Source organism: Phaenicophaeus curvirostris, chromosome 13 (assembly GCF_032191515.1).
Source record: "Phaenicophaeus curvirostris isolate KB17595 chromosome 13, BPBGC_Pcur_1.0, whole genome shotgun sequence".
Lineage (NCBI taxonomy): Eukaryota > Metazoa > Chordata > Aves > Cuculiformes > Cuculidae > Phaenicophaeus > Phaenicophaeus curvirostris.
The window spans coordinates 9,584,964-9,597,251 of NC_091404.1; positions in this window are offsets into that span (position 1 = coordinate 9,584,964).

The following is a 12,288-nucleotide window of genomic DNA, read 5'->3' on the forward strand; positions in this document are numbered from 1 at the left end:
CCTTCCTGGAAAGCCAGGCTGCTCAGCTCCTGCAGTGCCAGAGAAATGTTTCCCCTGGCCAGAGAGCTGCCGTGAATCTTAAGCAGGGCTTTCTCTCCAACAAATTGCCTAATAAAAGGGCAAGGATTAATCATATGTCTGGAAAAAGTTAGTTTTGATCTCTGTGTCTGCTATTGAAGCTTTAAAGAACAGAGCCTTTTCTGAAATACTTTCCTGGTAATAGAATTAGGATATAATTCCTAGAAGACAAATCTTGGCAGGTATGAAGTGTATAATATCTATCCTTGATTGAACCTACAGCCTAGCCTAATACTTCCCACATTTTCCTGTTTTCAAGTGAGTTTGATCTTGTGCTGAAGGAAATGATTCTTTTTACTCGAGCCCTCTCAAATATTTCACAGCAAGAAGGATGTGATCCATTACTTGGGGAGCCCTTATTACATGCAGCTGTGGGATACTCATCTTTTTCCTTTATCTGCTCAGCTGGAAAACTTGGATACCTTGTTTTACTAAACAAAATCAAGGTCAGGGATGTTAAAAATGAATAGATTGTCTTATTGAACTTGATAGTATAATCATTTTCTTGTTGCCAGTTTTAGCTTTTCTTTGCTGAAATAAGATTAGCCCTGATTAAAGCTATTTATTTTGGAGGTATAGCGTTCTGAACCACACAGCTGTGCTGGGTTTGCTTTAAATGGGTCTTCTTATTTTAAGAATTTGCAAACCTTCATTTCTTTTGAGGGTTATTTGTTACTCTTGCCTACAATCTCTCTTTTCCAAGATAATACTTGGTGGGAACACCTCCAGTATGTTTTGTGTTTGTTCCATGTTGCTCTGCTAAAGCAATGGTGTTCTTTGTGATGTAAACCCACGTAAATGAGATCAGACTTTTTCACTGTCTTTGTAAGTGATGATTTGCCTAAGGATTCTTTCAGTACTCACTGTGTGAAAGAAGTAAGTGCTAATCTTCATTTACCTTTATTAAATAAAGATAGACCCTGTCTTAATAACGCACTAAGCCATGCACTGAAGTACATTGCTATTCACTAAAACACTTAAGTGGATTTGCTAAGTATGTGTTTAAAATGCTTTGCTGAACCAGTGTCGGAAGACTGTAGCACATGCACCTCAGTGCTAGTGCTGCCAAAGGAAGCCAGTGGGCTGAGGAGACCTCCCTGAGTGGCTGTAACTGAGTATTATTAAGAATTCTTTCCAGCTAGAAAAAAAAAAAGTCTTGATGCTCTGTGTTTTAAGGTCAGTTGTTCACTTTTCAAGAACGTATTTGGTTTATGTGGCAAGGTTTGGTAGCACAGAATGAAATTTCTGTGCTCGTTAGGCTTCATAAGGCTCCCATACCTCTCTTGCATCTGTCCCTTCTCTCTCCTACACATTTATTAGTTTGAAAGAGTAGCCAGGTCTGGATTTCTCAGCTTCTTGTATCCTTGATTGCAGATCAGGAACTTTTTACTTTGTTTGAGAAGCTTAAATGAGTCACAAGACATTTAACAAGACATTAAACATAAAAGCTCCGAAGTGCAAATACATGATGTTCCTACATAAAATCTCACGCAGATATAAACCTCATATACACCTTCCATCTGCTTTACAGATCATACTTGTCTACACTTTGCATTTTTTGGGACCACAGCTGAAACAAGGCAGAAGTCCTCCAGGCTGTCACTTCTTTGTTAGGATGTTGTAATAACTCTTCAGATGTCACCTGCCTATGTGGGAGCAGCTCTGCCCTGTAATTCCAGAGCTCCTCGACTAGAGGTCAGTAACACATCAAAGAACACGAGACAGAAATTCAAGCTGTGGGATATTAGCTACCACTAGACACTTTATTTTGCATTTGAAATGAAGGCTTGTGATATGGTCGACCGTCATCAGCTGTAAGTCACTGAGAGATATGACCAGAGCAGTAGAATGCTTCTGTTGTCTATTTGTTTAATATCAGAAGCATCTTGGAAGTAGTGCTTCCAAATTTTAAGCAAAAAGAAAAATTATCACCCTTTTAATATCATTTGTTCTTACATCATAAGTTGCATATTTTCATGTGATATGTAGTTTAAAACCCCCCTGATTTCTGGGAGATTTTGCTGCTAAATCTTTATATAATCTCTTTGGTTGCATTGGCATTTTCTTCATGCAGTGCTGGCTAATGTGCTTGGAAGAAAAGATCAGTGTGTGAAGCTGGTGTGGTTAAAAGTAGATTACTTTACAAATAGGCTCAAAGTCCTGTTTGTCATGTCCTTACAACTTCATAGAGTACAGAACAGATCAGTCACTTTTCAATAAAGGGGAAGTTTAGGAATGCTTAAAGGTAAAACAGAGATTTTTTTTTGTTGTTTTAATTTACTTTAAAAATAACACTTACTGGTTTGGGTTTTGTTTTTTTTTTTTTTTTCTGCCAAACTGTTCCTGCTCGGTGATAAAGGAATTAGTCACCAGGACAATTAAAAAACAATTTATGGAGGAGCTCTTTATCTTCCAGACACATTTCTGTAAAAGATGTCTTGAACTGTGCTGCTATTTTAGTAGCGAGCTTTTCAAATACATATTCTGAATTGTTCCTTCGTAGAAGAAGGCAGAAAGGATTGTTTGTATTCTTTGAGTATGTCCTATCCTGAAAATACTCATTTCCTTTATCATGACTAATGCCATTACTGAGTGGTTTTGCTGAGGCATTTAGTTCAGCTGTGTTCACGACCGTGATTACTGCATTTGTCTCCAGCTAAAACGCTGATTCTTATTCGAATGCTGCACTCCTAAGAGCTGTGCTCTTAGTCTTTATGAAGAAGAAATCGCTATTTCCCAGCATTCTTGCTTTAGCTAAGCTGATTGGGTTTTTGCCCTGCCCCAAGGAGCCTAAGCCAAGGCATTTCAATAGTCATCTTACACAAGTCCTGATTCCTTCCTCCCTTACACCATTTTTACTACATTGTGATTTATTTAGTTACTAAGAGTGGAACTAGACCTAGTCTTTCTAAAATGTAAAATCTTAACAACAATTATAAGAATGATGTGATTCTAATTAATAATATCAAGATGAGAGATAAAAGCATTTCTCAATTTAGCAGCAACCTAGAGTGACAGACCTGCTATCAGCCCTGATCCCAAAGGCTTCACTAAGCTTGTTGAAGTTCAAAATATCTCGTACTGAAATAAGACAGTAAAGGTAATTATGCTATCTAGCACAGGTTTCTCATAAGCTTGGCTCAAAACTGAGCTACACACTTAATTTCAGCTGGTTCTCTTCTTTGGTTTTGGATTCCCCCCCCACTTTCCCCCTCCTCTTTACATTCAGGAGATGCAACAGAAATAATAAAGCAAAGTCTCTGAGATGCACGTTTTCTCAATGCAGGTTGGTTCCTATCTGTACAGACAAGTTCATAAGGAACCTTTTGTAGAAGGGGAATATAAAGTCATGTTTGCATTACGGAATTAATATTGTAATTTGAACTGAAAACTTGGTTATAAAATCGGGTCAGTGGAGCTCCTGTTGTGAGCTGCAAAACAGGAGACTTCTTGTGTTGGAGCAGCAAAATGCGTTAGTCTAGAAGTGTTTGGTTTTAAGAAAGGATTATGCCTTCATAATGTTATGGGCAGGACAGTGGAGATGAATCAGAGGGTTATTTTAGTTTTGTAAGGATATTATTAACAATATTTATATTTGGAACTGGGCTCAGGCTGAAAAGTAATGCCCTTGCTTCAGTTATCTTCTCCAGGCGGCCTTCAGGCTGTACAGCAGCATAACTCGTCTGACCAACTTGCACTTTCGTGATTACTATCTCATGATGAGTAACCTTGGCCCATTTGGTGTGATGCCAGCACCTCCTTTTCTAGCACCAGCAAGGAAAGAGCTCTTCATCGATAGCAGTCACCGGGGGGAGGTTGAACAGGATAACTGCTTCTGAAAGCCCAGCACAGTCATGTCTTAGGGTCTGGCATCTCTGTTTCTTGAGCTTGTACATTGGCAACGCGCTCCACTCCAGCCTGCCAGCTCCAGAAGTGAATGGTGACAGGCCCTCATCGTCTGTTATCCCTTGTCATTCAATCAGTTTTAAACTGGAAACCCAGGCTTATGGGGTAGAAGTAAGGACTTTCGTGCATTTAATCATTGAATGAATAGGGGAAAAGAAATGTAATGGTGACTCTAGGTTTTTTTAACCTCTTTCATAAAGTGAATAAGTTTGCTGATGTGACTGCATGAAAGCCCCTGGGATTTGCATATTTGTGCTGTCTCACTCAAGTGGCAAAGGTAGATTTGTTGCTTAAGTTGTGCTGTGTTTGCGGGGTTTTTTACATGAAAATGTTCAGTGTTCAAGTCTCCCATTCTCAGTTGAGTCTAGAGAGACTAACTGGATGAGGGCCCAGTTGTGCTTAGGCATCGCGCAAGCCATCACAGGGGGAGGTTTGTGCTGCGGCTGAGCTGACTGCCAATAGCAGGGATGGTTCCATCTCCCCGCTGCCATTCACAGCTGGCTGGCTCTGCCCTCACCCTTCTGTTGGTGCATGTCTGATTCCTTGGGAGCTGGTTCCACTTGATAACCCAACAAAACCCACTTTTTTTTCTTCTTAGCTCACCAAGGAGCCAGAGGAGCCCCAGAGCAGGAAGGAGTGTGTGACCTCCGACACAGCTCCTACCTTGCAGAACTTAGCACCTAGGTAAAGATGACAGATGAAGGCAATACAACTACCATTCCCTTTCTTAGCAATGTATCTGTGCTTTTAAAGTGGCTTTGCAAGGCATGTTGTAGTTCTGTGGAGGCAGTAGTGCAATTAGGAGATGTGCACTAGTATGTTGCGGGGGGTGAAGGTGGTAGTGTGGCTTTGTTCCAGAAGCTGATGAGCACCAGGTGGGGAACTGGATGAGATGAGCTCATATCATGAACAACAGTTTAAAGAGTAATAAAACCGGGGGGGTCCAATGCCGTCACTTTTCAAATTGGGCAATCTCAAGATTGTAAAATGCTGACTTCTTTGTCAAATACAAGACCATTTAAATGCTGCGAATCAAGCATAATACTGGCAACCTGCATAATGACCAAAAAAACCCCATTAATAATATTCACATTGCGATGTCGCTTTATTCTGTGTTCTTCTGAAGATTAATTTTTGTATGGTGTAGTTTTTGCTATTATGGATCTAATATCTAGTCAGAAAATGATAGAGTGGTACAATATTAACACACAACTAAACCAATGTTTGTTTTCAGGGTGAATGGGTTGTTTCAGCTCTAGGTGAAATTTGTAGGCATATTGCAGTTCAGCCTAAAGGGTTGGAACTCAGCAGATTTCTCCTCTTCCCTGAAACTCTCCAATCTACTCATACATTCTACTGTCTCAGACTAACAAGAAAAGGTCTTTCAGCTACATGGTGGTACACTTGCACAGAAAGCCTTGCTTTAGTCCTATTGTTATGTTCATAGAGTTATTTTTGTTATTGTTTATAACTTGTGAAAGTGGGCTTATTGCCAATGAGAAGGCAAAGAAGGAAACTATCACTGTGACAATTTTCATACATCTGGTATAATTATAAATATTTTATATTATTAATAATAAATAGCAGTTTTATAGAAATGTTTTCCTTTTTATGGGTGATGATAGGACAGCTGTCTAGTTTGTAATTTTGTAATGTGTCCTGCAGGCAATTTTGTGCTTATGGCATGTTGCCTTTAACAGGGAATCCTGCTTAGAACCTGATGGCACAACAGATAACTGTATTTCCATGAAGGCAGGTGTAGGCATTTATATTTCCACTGCCAGTCTCTGGGTAACTCTTTGGAGAAATAAACTGGTGGGCTTTCCAGGTATTTCCTGCATGTGATAGGTGAACTTGGTAGGAACAATTGCACTGATCCATTGTTTGAGATAGTTGGAAAGTTACCTGTCCTCCCCTTTTAGTCCCTTCAGAATACTTTAGGGCTTTGCAATTAGGAACAGGATCACAACTTAGATGAATGTTGCTGAAACTAGAGCGACACCTCAAAGCTTTATCCAAACAAGAACGCCTATCATGCCAATGTTGTACAAGTATGAAGACCTCTTTTGGGGTTTCCTGATGTTTGCTGGAAGACGTCTCTAACCACATCAGTGGTTCTTGTGTTTTAGTAGGACATGTGGGGTAGGGATTATTGCCACTATCTGAAGATATCCTGATTCACTAAGTGATAGTCTGGCCCCAAAAAACAGCTAGTAACTCCGAGAATGGCTGATTGTGTTTAGCTGCGTAATTCAGTTCTTATGAGCTGAGCTCCTGTCTAGCAGGTGAATTAGAAAGCTTGAAAGCAGTGAGTATCTGGAACAGTCATTACCTTCCCCTAACAAGAGCCTGACTGGCAACTCAAGTTTAATACTTCTAAGATTAATAGCAAAAATGCTGCAACCTACTGACTAGTTCTCAGACACAAACCAGATACCAAGGATCCAGTATATGAAGTCTTAACCCCCAAGGCTATTGGCCCATTTTTTCACCCTTTCAAATAAACTTGCCTCTCAAATCTGTTGCTCATTTAAAGCAAACTTTGTGCTTGCATCAGAAATTACTTCCAGCATTGAGTATGAAGCATTCTGCAATATGTTATAAAATGAGGGCTGGATTCACTGCTTAAATAAAGAAAGCCAGTTTGCTTCAAACGGATCATTTATTACTACCTTCATGCTGTATATTTATTGTGAGGATATTGTCACATTTCTTTCAGTTTTGAAAATGTAAGTTGGATTTTCTCTTTCAGGTTGCCATCTGGTGTATTGCGAACAGTCTCAGAGAGTAAGAGGCCATCTGTTAAGACTTTTTCAGGAAGCTTTTTATAGAGCAGTGAAGTGGCAAATCTCAAAAACACGTTGTAATGACTTACAAGATCTCGGGTATGTGTACAAGTAAAGGCTGATATTTTATTCCTATCAACAATATAGTTATCAAGCTGGGAAGGAAAGGAAGAGAAGAAAGAACTTGCACACAAATGCACATGCATTTTAATGGCTCTGTTGCATATATTACTTTTTCTGGTTTTACATAAAATGTAAAGTGAGTTTCTGAAGCTCTGATTCAGTTTATGCTCATGTACTTTAGCTAGATCGATTGCCTCTTTGAGAAATCATTTCCTTTTTTAACCATTAATAGCAATCAAGTGATTTTGCTTAATAATACTAAAAATGTAGCTTCTGTTACTGTAGCATGTGATTTTACATCTCCAGCGGCTTGTATACCTAAGAAGCTGATATCTCTGCTGTAAGACGGCTGACTTAACGGAAGGCTTCCAGTTCAGACCTGCTTTTAATGCAAACAACCTCAAGTTCAATATCCGGCATATCTCTATGGCAGAAGGTTAGTTCCACATTCATAGAATCATAGAATCACTAGGTTGGAAGAGACCCATCAGATCATCGAGTCCAACCATTCCTATCAAACACTAAACCATGTCCCTCAGCTCCTCGTCCACCCGTGCCTTAAACACCTTCAGGGAAGGTGACTCAACCACCTCCCTGGGCAGCCTCTGCCAGTGCCCAATGACCTTTTCCGTGAAAAATTTTTTCCTAATGTACAGCCTGAACCTTCCCTGGTGGAGCTGGAGGCCATTCCCTCTTGTCCTGTCCCCTGTCATTTGGATGAAGAGCCCAGCTCCCTCCTCTCCACAACTTCCAGCTCCACATGTAGAGAGAATTTCAACCCAAATTTTATACTCTCGCTTGGTCATTAATGGTAACTAGTAGAGGATACAACTGATGGAAGTGTTGCCTGACCAGACACTGAAATACTCTGATTGTTGTGGAACAATGAAGATTAGGAAGGAACTAGAATTGAGAATCGCCAGTTAAATGCATGCAATGAAGCCCGCTGCAGGAGTAGTGAGCAATAATACTAATGTCTCTGTGTGTCTGACACAGCATGCCTCTGTTTTTTCTGTGCATGGCTGTATTGTGCAATGAGAGGAGGCAAATAAATCCTTGTAAGGTGCCATGATTTTGGGGATGGTTTAAAAGAAAAAAACAATTTGTGCTGGTGATTGGTGCTATCATTTTGTAGTAACATAAATGGAAGACCTAAGGAAGACAACAGCTGACCTTTGTGAGGTTATCCATGTGTTCTCTGGTACAACTAGGAGTAGGTACTGGGTATCTTGGGAGCTTCTCTGTGGGTTATATATGCCAAGCCATTTTTCTTCCACTTGCATTGACTTCCTTGTAATTCTACAGTACAGCAGAAGCAAATAGACCAACAATATGTGTCTATTTTGTGCAGTGCTGAAGTTTCTCAACTTTCTTCTGGCCTCTCTGAGAAAAGACCTGAGAAAACACTTGCTTTTTTCCATGATCACACCCTTTGAAAGCACTCAGACAAGCAGATTGCAGATTTCTTTGTGAGGCTAACATGCTGAGGAATAAAGGCAAACGTTGATTATCTGGGCAAGTGACTGGGTTTGCTACCACAGAAAGATGTGATTGGCTGTGTTTTGTTGGGTGCTCATATAAATCTTCTGTGAATGGTGTGTTCCACTTCTACCTATGCATTATCTGAAATGGCCCAGTCAAGAACTTTTTTCTTTATTTTAGTGCTGTATTAATTGTCTGTGCTTTATGTTCTACAGTAACAAGATTCTCAAGATTCTATGGTGATGTTCTTGGGCATCCCTCTACAGAACTAGTCCTGCTCCAACAAAGAGTAATAGTAAAGCTTTTCTTTCTTCAGTGCTTCCAAATTTGATAGTGAGACATCAAAAAATATCATCCAGATATCACTGGTAATAAACACCAGTGTTGCTGCATGTCAAGGTCATGTAAACCTGTAGAAAGAACTGTTTAGACTGGCCTTGTGCTTAAATATTATCATTGTTTAAACAAAAGTAGGCAGCTTTAAAAGCAAAGGCAGCATGTATATCACCATCAAACAAAACCCACTAGCCAGAGGTGAAAAAAATCTGAAGCCTGTATGTTGGAAGAGGTTTTAAAAGCAATGCAGGATGGTCTTTCAGTGCTAACAACCCCTGGAAATAAGTTAGAAATAAGTTAGCCCAGCTGCTTTCAGTTTAATGCAAGTCAGCTCTCCACAATGGTGTGCAGCAGTGGTCAGAGTATCTTCTAAGAGTTTTATTTATAGAAAAAAAATAAGGCTGTCTTAAAAAATATTTTTAGAGGCATTTGCTTTTATTGAATGAAGAAAACTTAATATTTGTCTTGTTCCTAAGTTTTTAATGTAAAAGGAAGATAGAGAGTGAACGATCGAATTTGTGGAGGGCCTATTTTGTTGTCTAAGAAAGTGCAATATCAGCTACGATTTTTAGTTCTGAGGTAGGCCTTTTCCCCTAATGCCGATGTTTTGCTGAATGATTGTTATGTAACCAAAGGCAATACACAAACAGTCATCGTTTTATTACTGCATTATTTGAGAATGCTATTAGAAAGACCTACTATTGACTTGAATCCAGCAGAGTTGACAGAAATGAATTCTGTTGTCTCTATACTTTCATCTCAAAACAAGCCTAGGTAGTTTTGGCTGGCAGCTGCCCTGGGCTGTAGCATCTTTCTTTCTTTGTTAAATGTGAAACTGAGAGATCTCCTGAGATGTCAGAAAGTTAAGTGCTGGTATGAACATGTGCATTGTGTCCTTCATTCATTCTGTGCCTATTAAGCCTGGTCATCATGTGAGCAAAAAAGCTCAATGATCCCCCTGAGGTGGAGGCTCAGAGATGTCCCCTAAAATTTGCTAACAACTCAGCAATGAGAATTACAGCTTGTTGGGCTACAATAGAGCACGTTACTACACACTCTACAAACAACAGAATTGAATTACTGGTACATCATGTTGAATTTTCAAATGCCCTAGCATATCACATACTTCTGGTTGCCATCAGAACTGAGATGTTACCAAAACATTCGTGAGCTGCACCTGAGTTCCATTGGTACAATCTGGAGCTCAAGCCTTTCAAAGTATCAGAAACGTACCTATTCTGAGTTCTTGACTTGTATTACTGTGCTTAATGTCTATTAGCTGGCATTGTGCAGGTTTGCTGGGATAATGAAATATGAAAGATTGAGTCTAATTCTCTTTGGGGTTAAGAGTCTGTAAATCCACTGTGCTTGCAGAGGCTAGGAATACTTTAAACACTGCTCAAATTCCAGCCTCCACAGTAGGGTTGGGTGTTTTGTTTTGAGGATTTTTCCCCTTATCTCAACTGCTGTACCATTTGGCTATCTGAAGCTTTTGCATGCCTCACAAACACCATCTGTTACAACCCAAGATACTAACGCTGCAAATGATTAGTAATACAAGCCAATGTTGCAGCTGTATGTGGTGTGGAAACCTGATAGAACCAGAACTTCGTTTGTAAGCCTGACATGCTGAATAGAGCATTTGTGGTTTCTCTAAGATTTTGCATTCATCAATTAAGATTAACTTTCGCTGCTAGGGAGACATGTTAGATTAAGAAAAAAGACTCCCCATAAAACCCAACCCAACCAACGAAAAGCCCCAAGTGTTCCTTATAGGAAATGATATTGGAGCAAGAAAAGCACCTGGGACAGAGGCAGGGAGATGGTTCCAGCTGCCACATCCTAACACTTTATTAGATGGATCTTTGATGGGTTGAAATAGTCTGTGTATTCTTATCAATGCTTTTCCTAAAGTCAGAAAGCACTGGATATGTACATGTAATGGGGACCATTCAGCTGTTCTAGCCATGGGCAGATGGCAATAAATACCAATATATTCCTCCTGTTATTCAATGTGTGTTCACAGCATAGACCAACTGTCCTAGAGTTCCAGTGCTGTTTTTTCACTCTTTGTTTTATCCTCCAGCATTAGCCTTGATTGCAGTAATGAATGAAGAGCTGCTTGTGCTGGAGGAACATTAGAGAGAGACACCATATGTGCTCATGGATGTACATGAGAGATGAACAGGAGAGGAAAGCTTATATTTGACTGCCTGCGGGATAATTGTGTTAGCGCATGATAATCCAGGACATGGTTCAACCACAGAGAATGAAATTCTGAAATGGTAGGGTGAGTCCATTTTTAATGCTGAATAAAAGAAACTATTCAAATCAAGAACCATGACGGTTCTTTTATTTCTAATCTTCCTCTCCATCACTAAGCTATGGATGTGCCTTTACCATCTTTAGGCATTTGGATTTCTTTAACATCATTGGTTAGGGGAATAGCTATGAGGACAAAATTTGCATCAACTTTGTATTTCTCCTCTCTGTGAAAATCTGCACAATCTTTCATGAAACACTCGGATCCTTATCATGTTCTCATGGTGTATATTGTTTTTTTTAAAAATAAGGAATTCTAAAAAGATTTAATTCTAAAAAATCTCTTCTGTTAGTGTTATAACTTAATAAGTCAATTTCAGAAGGAGCTAGGTGTATTATTTTTGCTTATACAAACTATTTTCTGAATATTATGTATTGTGCTGTCCCTTCCTAAAACACAGTAGTTGGTACTTAGGCTGGTGGAGGAGGCAGAAGTTACTCTCTCCTTTTACTTTTCATGGCTGAAATCTGGAGTGTAGGACATCCAGATCTGATATGGTGGTTGGCCTGTGGGAATGGAAAATCACCTTTCCTTCTTTCTTGAGTAAGTCCTAAAACACTAGCCCACTGAGCGTGCTGTGACCTTCTGGGCGTTTGCAATTAACCATCCAAATGAAGGCAATGAGACTTTCTAGCCCTGTGAGCAGGGCATGTCCTTGGAAACAGAAAGATGTTGTCTTGCCCCAGGAACCGCTGAGGCCAGTTCAATGACCTGCCTTTTATTATGGGCTAGATTGCAATGGAGCGAGCTGGCATTTTCTCAATATAAAGTTCCTTCTGGTGGTTTGATAACTCATATTTAAATAACCATAGCATATTCCGGAGCACTGAGCAGGCACATGTTTATGCCCTGCTAGTTGCCCTTTACTGTGTATTATGAAGCGTAAGACAGCAGGATTGTGAGTGACTGTGATTTAAATGACTAAATTTATTCTAGATTAAATGTTTGCCTTTCATGTTTGATTTCTCATTAACTGAGAATTTACAAAGTCAAGTACACAGTCTTATTCTTATTTGTGAACTTGCAGCTTTCTCTATTAATGTCTCGTAATAAGTTCTCCCCTCTGGTTGTTTAATGTATCACTTGTGATTCCATTTTGACAAATCTCTCAGCAGTTCAGAAAAGTCTTTGTTGCAAGGAAATAAATATCCTGCTAACTCAATGGGAAAGAAATGCTTTTTGTCCTTTGAAAAATGTTGCGGCCCTGTAGATTGGTCAGTGTTACTTATCTGAATGGTGCTATTGTAGAGAGGA